Genomic DNA, 13,414 nt, shown 5'->3' on the forward strand with positions numbered 1-13,414 from the left:
TGGGTGGGTGTGTCAGTTCTTCTTTGGATGATGTCATTTAAGATGCAATTAAAGACTTCATCAATGATGTCAATGACCATGTCATAAGTGATGTAATGTGTGAGGTCATAAATAGCGCATTGCCGGGACATAAGTTATATTTAGCTTAGGTAACTATAACTGCTGATTTTCACTGGTTTGTATGAGTAAAACCAAATCCTAACTATAACGTACCTGTAACATTTGTTTTTTTCAGTGGATTTCTAAGTTTAAAGAAATTTCTATTTCCTAATTCAAACGTCTCTCTTTCCTAACTAGTGGAGAAAGGGGGCAAGGCCTCCCACAAACTCCCAGCAATCTCACTGTGTGGGCCTTACTAAAGGTACCAGCAGGGGTACTTAGTCCCCAAAGACCCTGTAAAAAAATCCCTTCCACCCAAAAACCCATACCCACCCTAACCCCTAAAAATTCCATTGCCACACAAAAACCTATGCCTACCCTAAACATTCCCTTGCTACCCAAAAACCCATACCCATCCCAAACCCTAAAATATCCCTTACCACCCAAAAACCCACATCCACACTTGACCCAAAAAATTATCTTGCCAACCAAAAACCCACATCACCCTAAACCCAAAAAATCCCTTACCACCTAAATCCCATACCCACCTAAACCCTATAAAATACTTTGCCACCCAATAATCCATACCCTCCTTAAACCCTAAAAAATCCCTTGCCAGCCACAAACCTATATACAACCTAAGACCCAAAATGACTAAGCACTCAAAAACCCATATCCACCATATACCCTAAAAAATACTGTGCCACCCAAAAACGCATACCCAACCTAAACCCTAAAAATACTGTGCCACCCAAAAACCCATACCCACCTTAAACTAAAAAAATAATCCATTCCCACCCAAAAAACTCATACTCACCCTAAACGCTAAATATCCCCATGCCACTCAAAAATGCATACCCACCATAAACTCTGAAAATATCTTGCAACCCAAAAACCCATACCCACCCTAAACCCTAAAAATCCCTCACCACCTAAAAACCCATACCCCTCTTAATGTCAGGAAGGTGCTTCCAATACTTGCGCAGGAGCAGAGATGCCTTTTCCCAATGCCCCATCCAGGAGATCCCCTGGTACAATTTATCAATACCTAGGAGTGTCTCCCAGAGGGGTAAGGGGGATTGGATAATATAATATTGAAAAAAACTTCAATCACGTTCTCCACATTTCCAGTCTGGCGAACAGAGACTCGAGCCCAGTAATATGAGGCAGATGTTATTTTATTGAAACCCTCAAGCAAATGTATATATACAGATATATTCATATAATACACTTACCTTTACAGTTACATTTTGCGTGGTAATGGCATACATTGTAAAGGCAGGTCATGGTCAAAAAAACTCTGTAGTAAAGGCATGTGTGGTAAAGACGCATGTGTTGTTAAGCTTCCTTTGGAATTGCATACATGGTTCAGACCACTTGCAACTGCTGTTTCCCATTTAAACTAAGGTATATCAAAAATACATTTAATAATGGAAAATATTTTTTTAAGTTTTGTGTTAAAAAAAGATATTTAATATTTTTTGTAAAGCATTTTGTTATTGAAGTATTTTTAGAACTGTATTAATGTTGAAAAGGAATATTTAGACATTTTTTTCATTTTTATATTTACTTTTATTTAAATAATTCAGAAATGTCTAATTAAATAATGAAAATAGAAGAAATATGTATTAATAATGAAGTATTAATTGATACTTGTATATTTATTTTATTTATATGTTGTATTTTTTTATGAAAAGATGTTAAACAAAATTTCACTAAAATGTTCATGTGTTTAATATTAGAATTACTTTGGTTGATGGGAACAGGTTTTCTAAAATGTATTAATTTTAATTTTTACAAACAAAATTAATATTTAGTTTGAAAATGTGTTTACAATTATTTGTTAATTTATGATTTACTAAACATATGTAACGTTAGTAGTCTCCTGTCCAACATACCTCAATAATCCCCATTGCAGACTTTACATGTGTTTGTAGTGTTGATGTGCAAATATTGCCTCACAAAGATGATATTTGCACCTTTTTATTTGTATTTTGTTGATATTTTTAGGGCAAAATACAGTCAACGGTGCTATACAATGCACTGCCCAAATCTAGCAATAATATCCAGTAATGGAGAACCCTGAGGCTGAGTGTCAAGGAAATTACATGGCTATGTATTACTTCACATGTCAACATGTAACCCCTTCATATAAGTGGAGGTGATGCCTTTAAATTCAAATATCCACTACTTTCAACCATTGATATGACCGCTGCTTGGCCTCGCTATTGGGACAATCTGACTGTGACAAAAGCGGCGGAAGTCTTACTTGCAATGGGCGGTTCACCCGACGATGGATACAGCCATAGGCTAATGTTAATTGTGATGGTAAAGGGCCAATGGCTGTGTCAGTCTCCGCTGATTACCACGTACGTCGTGTACATGTACGCCAGTTTTCAAAAAAGCTTGCTTGCCTACAGACACTGCTGCCACCAACACCTCCTCCACTTCAGCTGCTGTTTGCCACCTCTGGGAGCACGCATTACAGGTCAAAAAGTGGAGAGAGCCACCGCTTTATCTACCGAAGAACTGTAAATGCTGGCAGATGAGATCCTCTCCCGGTATGACCAGCTCTATGGCTCTCCAGAGGACCAGGTGGGTTACTGACAACATATATAACTCTGTGTAACTCAAACATTGCCATGTCCACAGGTTACATTGTGACCTTGATTAACCCGTTGGCTGCTGCCGTCGGCCAACGGTCTTCGCGAGCACTACCTTGGTAGTGCTGTGCACGTCCGTTGGTTGACACAGCCGCACCCGTTTCTTCAAACGTTCATCACTGGCGCAGAACGTTCAAAGCAACAAACGGGTTAAAATTATACATCTCTATGGTGTGGTATCATTTGTAGCTCACTACATAAGACAATCATGTTAGTGATTGTTAAGCACTATACATTGTGGATGTGACATCACCATTGTTTGGGGAAAATATGAAAAGTCCTGGAGTCCATGTTGGGTGTATGTAGCCATATATGCATTCATACATTTAATGGTACCTGCGATATTGTTTCAACTTGATGATGCCACATGTGAAAACATGTGCATATCCTTAGCAGCACGAGGACTGTTTGTACTCTGGCAAGAGCAGAAATAGGATGATGTCAGCAATATGTCTGGCCACACATATTACTCAGCCTAAAGTTGGGCTTTAAAAAAAGTGTCTGGAAGGTAGCAATATATCACAGACCCCTTCAGGGTGAAACCCAGCCTTGAGTGTGTTTACTGGATGTCCACAAGCTGACCTTTGTAATTGGGATATGTTGATAATGTGCTGGACATGGATGCTGGACATGGATGTCTGTATGCTCAACCTGACAAGAGACCAAAGCCTGACAGTGAGCTGAGGCCAATCAGAAGCATATCCCAGGCTGGGACAAGGTGCTTGTGGCACTACAAATGATGCCAAGAGCTATGCCCCTGTAGTCCTCTTTTTTAATGTGTGATGGCAAATGGAGTTGTGCCCACCCCAACACTACCACTACTTGCCCTCACATGGACAAACGTTTGCATGGTGAGTGAGGTAACCGCTTGACCTGATACTCGTGTTCAAAATGAGCAATTTCACAAACACAGGCTCATTACTGCCATTGATCTGTTAACAACATGCAACAATTGATGCTTCCACAGCACAGGCCACATTAAAAATTGCACACACTCACAGTCCAGATCATTGCTTAGTTAAAATGGGATGTTGGTTAGGTGAATTAGCAGCTACTATATGTTCAAGCCAGGGTAGACTTACTATGGTGTGTTGACGGCATCATGGTGACTGTCTCACATATTAAAAAAGGTGTCCTGAGAGGCTTGTACATGACGCACATACTCAATAAGCTGAAGTATTGTCCACACCACCCCAGTGAGCATCCTCTCACTGACACACATGGCAGGTCAGTCATAGTGGGATGAGTGAAAGTCTGTGGGCCACGCCCTGATACCAGTCTTTATGGACTGTAGGCCTAAAGTAAATGCACCTGCCTTTACAGATGGATACTAAATATTGCCTAAAGTTGTGCCGCCTTCTAAAGCCTACAAGGTGTTATTGTACCTGACATCACAAATCATGTAGCTTGCCCCTGGGTACTTCATGTGAGTGGGGTACATTTGTGATTCTGGGACATTAACAGAGATAATGGTATTCACTATTCAGCAGATTATTACTAAAGTATGTATTGGGGTGTTTGTATATCTCAGCATGTATAATATTCACATAGGTGCTCACTATTGGTGTCAGCTTGTGGCAGATGTACTATACTAGTCTAACATCAAAACGGATGTACATTAACTTTCCCTTACAAAATGTTTGCTTCCTCTCGTGTCTATGCAGGTCAATGCCCATCAGAAGCATGACATCTCTAAGGCCATTGCAAAGACGGTACAGACCCTAGGGGTCTACGGATGGGATAGCATCCATTGCTGCAAGGGGTGGGAGGACCTGAGACACTCGACCCAGAAGATCATGGAGGTCAAGCTGGAGCTGTCGTCCAAACGTGTGCAAGGCATAGGCCACACCCTGACCCCCCCTAATTGCCTGCATACTTGTGCTGGCCTATCCGGGGCTTGATGGGCAGGTGAGGGTCCAATAGCAGCGGCAAGGGAGTAAGTCATGACCAGCGTTCTACAGACCCAAACAGCACATCCACACACAAACATAACATAAACGGCACACATTAATTGAAACATGCAGACCTCGCACCCACTGCCACACTCACAGGCACTCCACCACCATTGCAAACACCACTGACAACATAATAGCCACATACTCCCACCCCTCAACTATCACATCCCCACACCGGACAGGGGAGACCACGCATGCATACACATACAACACACCCACCATCACAGCTCCACCCACCACAGACACACCCATACCCACATGCACAGCCACCAGCACATCCATAGATACACCCACAGTTAGCACATCACCATTCAGGACACCCATACCCAGCACATCCACTGCAGCAACATCCATAGACACACAACCCACATTCTACAATCCTAAAAAACTCAGATGCAAACACTCAAGCACCCAACATACACCAGATAAACTAGACAACCCATACTAGCAACACATACACCTGACACACATGCACCTGCACCTGCAACAGACCAAAGCACAGCACTCCAAGTCCGTACTCCTTCTCACACCACTTCCCAAGTACCCTACAGAAGACCCTTCCTTTACGATCACCGCTCTCAAACCTCCTACACCCCTTCATAGTATCTTCCTTCTCCTACCACAACCAAGACCACTGCTTCTATCTCCAAATTCTACCCTATTCCTGACCCATCCACCCCTTCTACTTCCAAGTGCACCCCTTCCAAGCGTCACTCCACCCCTTCCAACTCACAATCCCCCAAACATCAGTCCACCCCTTCCTCTTCAAAAGTACCACCTTCACAATCCAATGACATCCCTTCCACTTCCAAATGTCCCCCTCCCAAATACGATAATCGAGGAGCCTGATATGCCCAATTGATGCACCTTTGTGAGGAGGTTCCTTGGCAGTGTATTGAGGGGCAGGTTTAGTGGCACAGGACTATGCTGGGCCACCGAATGTGGACATGAGCTGGCCATTGTCCTTTGGTTAACTGCATGATGTGATGTTATTTTGGAGCAATACAATTTTTGTTTGGTTTAGAAAGCATTAGTATAGACAATACGTTTCTAATTATTTGATATTATTGTATACTTTGTGATGTTTTTTATGTATGCAAGTTAGTTATTTGTTTATCACACATGGATATTATTGTATACTTTGTGATGTGTGCCTACAGTTGTGTTTGTTTCACCCTGATTGCATAGCCATTTGAAGGGGTTTGTATAGTCTAACATTGGAACCTGTGCAGAAGTTACACAGGAGAAGGGTACCTCTTCCAAGAATGGATATCTGGGATGAAGTCCAGATGGGGCTGACATTGCATTGGGTGGGATATCATATGGTAAGTATTTCTGCTTGTCTGGCGCAATGTGAACATCATTTAGCTTGCAGTTCTCACTATGATGTAGATTGGAAATGTTTTTTATGTATGCAAGTTAGTTATTTGTTTTTCCACACATGGTGGGTAGGGAATAGTCATACCTTTTTACCCATTTTTTATGAACATGTGTCCTTTTTAGTGTGTTTAGCTTGCTCCTACTTTATATCTGTGTGTGACAAATGCTGTTACTGCTGTGTTTGCTTTCCTGACTTGTACCTACACGTTTCCCACATACGCATGGCACTTGGTTATGCTATTCTTCAAACCACAGGTCCTGTGCATATGGAGGTTTTGAGGCATGGGCAAAATGGAACGGGACCAAAGGGCCCAGCCTTTCAAGGGGTCCCCTGGTAGTATACCTCATTCTTAATTTTCATACACATGTTCCGATTTGTGATGTGGGCCTGTGCAGGGTCAGTGACCTGCCCAAAGAGGGATCATACATTCCGATTTATTGGTAACAGGGCCGCTCACATGACATGTTTGGTCCAGGGACCCCATACACCTTTGCATGTCCATGCCGGATCAACGATTGCTGAGGAGGCGATGGTAATGAGTGGGTATATGGCTTACCGTTGGTTGCATCATCAATGGTGTTGGTCATCATAAAGCAGCAGCAGCAGGACATTAAGGGCCAGTATGGGATGTATGAAGGTGATGTTGGTATTCAGCATGCCTACATTCAGTAGCACTGGCTGCGAGCTTTTGAACAAAGCTATGGACCCTGGTACTTATTCCTTTACAAATTAATCACTGTAGTTGTCCTGATGGTAGAGGAGGCTATGGCCTTCGCTGACTTGGCAGCCCACTCCAAAGGTCTAAATGACCACCTTAATATGGTAGTGTCCTATGACCTAAATACATATAATTTAAGTTGGCTCTAATGGAGGAACAAATGTCATTGAATACAACCTCATTCTGAGTACCATTGTGAAGGGGCTGGTAGAAAATGTTTCCGTACATCAGGCCCACAACATGTTTTTTTAACCTGGAAAAAAACATACCTGAAATCTTTAGGTGAAACATCAGGGTGAAAACATGCCGGAATTTTTACAGAAGCACTGATTCCTCCATGTTATTACCCAAAACATGTCATGGAAATAATTCTGGCACCGTGATCCCTCTGCCCCGTGTATCCGTAACTCCTGGTGGCAGTGGCGGCTGGTATTTGAAGGCAGTGGGAGGTGAGTCGCAGGGGTGGGGGAGGAGGGAACTAAATAAATAACTAAAAATACACACTTACATGTCTGCCGCTGCCGCCCGCCATCGCTGCTGCCTCCTCTCAGTCCTCTTCACCTCTTCCAAAGCAGAAAGCAGGAAGCAGAATGCACCCGGCTCCAGTTAGCCAATCATAATGCTGCAATGCAGTGTTGTGATTGGTCTGAGCGCCGTGGATCGGCGCTCAGCCAGAGAATGGGCGGCTGGGCCTGTTCTTCATGCAAACTGTAATGCAGCCTGCATGGAAAACATGCAAAGTGCGCATGAATGTTTGCCGGCTGGCCAAACACTCATACACCCTGCAGGGAGTGCAAACCACTTCTACCGTCCCCTGCTCTGTCAGCAGAGCAGGCCTGCACCGTACCGACCGAAAAGCTGCCATAACAAGGAAAAAATTAAATAATAACTTAGAGTTATTATCAGTTTATTTTTCCTATAGTGACACTTCTTAAAAGCAGTGGGCGATGCTTCTCCGCCTTTTGGGAGGAGCCGCCACAGCCTCATGGGATAAAAGGACGATTTAGCGCTCATCTGAAATCCTGCTCTTCGTAAAAGTAGTCACATGCTGATGAGATAAAAACTCATATAAATGTTGCTTGTAATGAGATGCACAAGTCTCCTCGTGGTCTAGAACTGAAGTTTACTACTAGGAGGTCAAAGCTTGTTTGATCAAACACTGTATTTCCCGAGAGCTGTATGAACTACCAACAACTTTCAACTAGAGGTGTAAACCTGCGTTATTCTGCATTCTTTTCCCAATGGCTTTTCAGGCACAGAAAAAAAAACATAGGTCTCGACAGTTTTGGAGGGAGTGTATATGTCAGTGTCAAATCGGAAATACATAGTTTGATTTCCTGTTCACTAACAGGTTACTTTCAACATACGAGTTTGGTTGCATCATTAAAACGAGCAATAATTGTACCAGTTTTTATCCATACACTTTTTTCCACAATCTTAAAGATTTAGTAATAACGATCAATGCACATACCAGCAAGTATCTAGCATAAATCAACTTCTTTTTTTGTAGTCACTTCGAATTAGTAACCGTGCTCGATCGCAGGTAGATGTAATCTAGAACGTTCAATCTAATTATTTGAATTTGAAATTGCTAGCATTGCATGAACAGATAAATAGGTCACATTTCGCATTTTTATAATTGTTGCTGTAAATTTAGCAAACTATACCAATCCCCAAGACATCTGAAGCGATTTTATAAGAAATGAAGCGATTTTATAACAAAGTAAAATGATATTGTTCCAGGTGGCTTGTCGATTCGTTTCTCAGTGTAACAAAAGGCCAGACTGATGCTCCATGGAGTGGCGGTCCTGGCGGACATGATAGGTTGGGATAGAGGATACAGCGCACAGCACTTATCCAGACAGATGTTTTGACCACTGAGACTGCAAAGCCCTCTGTGTGTGTGAGACTCAAAATCAGTGTTGTCTTTGGAATCAATTAATGTCGCTGAATTTAGTTAAAGAAAGCTATGTTTGTTCACTGGGTCATTATTTTGTTTGCCAAATCCGACTTGCACCAATATGGCCTATTACAAGTGGTTTTCTAAACAGACTCGGGCCTCCATTTTAAGCACCGCAGTGGCCTATTGCAGGGGCTGTTTAAACAGACCAAGTTCTTCATTTTAAGTGCTGTGAAGTGTGTGAGAAAAGTAGTGCAGCAGTCCCTAGTGTGTGCTAAATGGCTGGAGTGTTTTCGTCAGACTTATAGCACACGCAGATGTTCGTCTGCGCTATTTTTCAGCACGCCCCACTGCACCGCCCTCTGCTGTTAATAAAGAATTAAGACATGATTGAAAGAACTTATGGTAAAATCCCAAAAATAATATAAAGTGCAATAAAGAATGTTCTGACTTATCATCGCAGGTACAGGGGGAAATTCTGTACTCCACGCACCTTCTGTTCCCTTAAAACATGCTAGGCGCTAGACCATCCTTGACCTAAATCTAAATTAACCCCTCCCCTGCTGATGACGGAACCGCTCTGTCATCAGCTGCGGTGGCGCTGTGCTGATGACGGAGAGGTTCCGTCATGGCCCGCCCGATGCTCCTGCGCGGGGCGTGTTCCGCGCCTGCGCTGAGCGTTCTATTGAGTGGGCGGGGCCATGACGGAACCGCTCCGTCATAAGCACAGCGCAACCGACACTGGTGACGGAGCGGTTCCGTCACCAGCATGCGCCTGCCGCATTTCCGCCCCGCCCCCTTAGCACTGCGGCGGAATAGCCGCCGCAGTGATGGGGTTAAAGAGATTGGATTAGCTCTAATGTTAAATACAAGGCTGTGTCACATGTTGCACACATGGTATAGAAATGGCAGATGGTATGCTTACTAGCAGCCTCCTGAATCCTCCATGTAGTAGCGTACTCTAAAAATCTATGCTTAACCAATTTCTTTGCATTTTCAGTGATTAGCTATGGGGCGCCAATCAAATCAGGGAGGTCATAGTTAAGCAAGCATATCTCAACCAAGGTTATAGCAGAGCCCCTATCCACCTTCAGGCAGTCCATATTAAAACTATCCTCCTTATTAATCCATACACTGACCCATAACAAAAGGGGAGCTAATTTTATGCGATGGATTATATACTCTAGGTTTAGTGCGGAGTGCAAGATAAAATTGGCACTTGAGGACTGGACAATTAGCAATTTCCTACAGATTCTATTCCCTTCCACCTTAACGGTAACAGCATTAGAGACCACCCAAACCCCAGATCCATAGAGGCTGTAGGTACACATAGCATTTGATAAATCTTTAAGAAAAGGGAAATAGTAGACCTACCATCTCTCTTGGCCAGATTAACAAGCACTGAAAATGCAATCGGTCTCCCCTTTGATTAAGTTAAAGCCATTTGCTTTGCTAATGGTATTGTATTCTAGCTTTGCATTATTTAGTGTATATTTGTGATATGTGCATATATTTGCTCTCCCCTCGCCCCTTTCGTCTGCCTCATGCTATTGTAATCCTCACTATATGAAATTAACACACATACTATTCTTCTATTCATTCACTTCCAAATCTGAAACACTGCTCTTTTCCTACTAACGCTATGCTTTAAATTACTACACAACTAATAAAACAATTCTAACTTCATACAACTACAACATATCAGAAATATACACTAAATAATGCAAAGCTAGAATGCAATACCATTAGCAAAGCAAATGGCTTTAACTTAATGAAAGGCGAGACCTATTGCATTTTCAATGCTTGTTAGAATAAGCATTGCATGGGAATGGGAAGCAGGATGTTGTAACTGAGGCGGGCTGGGCCCCAACAGCATGCGGCATAGGCACAGTGTCCTAATAGAGTGGTGCGAGCTTGGTTAACCACTACTGCACCACCTTTCTTTTCACATATGCAGTGCATCACAGAACACCAACACCTATGAAGGTGGCAGGATTCAGAATTCCCGAGTTCTACCCAAACTTAAGTATAACGGAGCAATTCATGGGCGAGATAAAAATAAAACACACAGCTCACCAGTTCAATTGATCTATACCAGGGGCGTTGAACATCAGTCCAGAAGCGACGCTGCAGGTCGGATTTTCAGGATTTACACTCAAAATAATTTTTTATACCGTGGATATCAATGAATATTATTAAGATAATGTTAGTTCAAAACGTGACAAATATCCAGCCCCAGTGCCTTCCCCTGGAACTTGCGCTAAACACCCCTAGTTCATAGTGATCTACTAGCACGTTATTCTATATTAACATTGGGCTTTATATGCTCCATGCAAAAAACATAAGTGGTTAATTAAAATTGCAAACGAAAACAGCAAAATTGCAAACTAAAACAAAGAAATGCCATCAGAAGCTAATGATCGTTTGCAAGATGTAACTATTGTCAACAAATATGGCACTGCGAAAGGTGTGGAATTGGTTAGTGACAGCAACAGCAAAGCTTTACCTCAACTAGTCGGGTAGTGAAAGTGCTTTCAGCAGTAATGCAAGCTCCTGGACGGCAAACAGTAAACAGCCATGGTTCGGGGACAGGAGGACCAACACAACCCCGGACATGACTGGCAATATGACCAAAATAATGCGGACTAGAGCCCGTGTCAGGAAACGGACTGGTTCAGCATGTACAGACGTCAAATTGACCTTCTCTTAGCAGCTGCTGCCGCATGAAGCAGATGCAGGGGCAGTTTACCTCATACATGGCCCAACTGGAAAGAGGGATTCAAAGACAGTTTAACTCACAACATGGCGGGAACAGTAGCAGCATGAATAATGCATCTCAAGGGATAGCGTGAAAGGAAGATGTGGGGACAGTTTACCTCGCTTTAAAAGTGAAAGTGGGCATGCGCTCTCAATGGAAGCGATTACCACTCACAAGCCAGCATTTGCCATAAACCAAACCCTCCCACGTCATGCCAAACAAAGATGGTGTCGGCCTGTCCCCATGGGCCGTCCTAAAATGGGACAAGGTGGTAATGAAAAAGCCTGTTTGCCAATCATGCACCAGCGTTTAACATAAACGATGACACGAGCCAATTGAAAAGAACGCCGTGGCTTAAAGTCCCCTTCTGAAACTGTAACAATTGCAAAAAGCCCTCGAAGACCGAGCAGCACATTCACGCTGCAACGCCAGGCGAGACCTAAAAAGGGAACCCGCTGCCCTCCCAAATTTTTATCGAGCGAGCAGTGTTTACTTGCATCTGCCAAGAATAGTTTGCATCAAAAGCCAGCCCTAGATAATAAACATTAGTAACTGCACTTAGCTGCTTATCACCCATATTTAGTACTGGCAGAACTTCCCTACCTGGGCCGTATGCCATAATATGTGACTTCTCAAAATTGTTTTTCATATCTAGGGTTTTCATAATAAGAACAAAAGATTCCACCAGATTACGAAGGACGTGGGGGTTACGCCAACAACATAGCATTGTCGGAATATAAAAAAGCCGGGACAGCTTAGTTGGCGTTTGGTGGTACATCCTTAGTTGAGTCTAATAAAAATACATTTAAAACATTAATATATCAAATAAAAAGTAACGGGGCTAACAGACACCCCTAGTGTCTCCACTGGCCAGGGAAGATATCAAAGATTTCGCCTGATTGACCATACCGAACCTTTGCACTCAAATTTTCATGGAGGCCATTTAGAAAATTCACCAATTAAATATCTACCACCAAATTAATTAACATCAGCCATAATTTGGTTCTATTCATGCAATCAAATGTGACAGTAAGATACATGAAGGCTAGGTGTAGCTGGCACTTCTGCATTTATATAGGTTGCTAAAACTGGTTGCCTGCTTTTTACAACTGTTAAAAGGGAATTGTACAATTGTTTGCTTCCTATAGTGTAAATGTGATAATTTCTTAAGAGTTTACTGTTATTCCCTTTTGAAATTGTGAACTGATCTAATTTGACGAACCTCATTAAAAAGTGTAAATCTAGGTTGTATTTCTCCATTGCAACTTTAACATGGCAAACCTGTGTGTCTTCATTTGTCAGTAAACACAACTTTAACACTAAAGGGGTGAGTAGGATGGCGGGCGGACACCCTATTGGATAACAGGACCACCCGACTTGCTGTCGGCTGTCCCGTCAGTGTGATTGCAATGCGACTGCCTCTAAGGTGATCACACTGTCTATCTTTTTTATTGCAGCAGGTGCTACGTGCTGCAGTACACGCCACAGTACAAAAAATAGAAAGGAAATATATCCCTGTACTACATGGCAGGCAACATGCGGTGCCTGCCACATGGTGCAGGGATATAAACGCCCACATCCAAGGGCCAGGGGGAAAGGAGGACCCACTATGGGCCCCCCCTTTCCGCCAGCCGTTTAAAGGCGGTGGTTAGGGAGATCATAATCCCAACGGCGATGCCTGACAGGCACTGCCACTATTGCAGGGATTATGACTGCCTCTGACGCACCAACGGGCTCCTTGAGACCGTCGGATGCGTGACCGCCATCCGTCCGCCTGGCATTATTTTGGGCGGGTGGAAAATCTGAACACAATGGCGGTGGGACCGCCACCGACACGCTGTTGGTGGCGGTCTCACCGTCATTGTAATCGGCCCCATAGTTACAGGTGACAGTCCGGAAACAATAAGCAAAACTTTGAGTTTGATTACATTTTGGTAGAG

Source organism: Lissotriton vulgaris, chromosome 3_1 (assembly GCF_964263255.1).
Source record: "Lissotriton vulgaris chromosome 3_1, aLisVul1.2, whole genome shotgun sequence".
Taxonomy (NCBI): Eukaryota; Metazoa; Chordata; class Amphibia; order Caudata; family Salamandridae; genus Lissotriton; species Lissotriton vulgaris.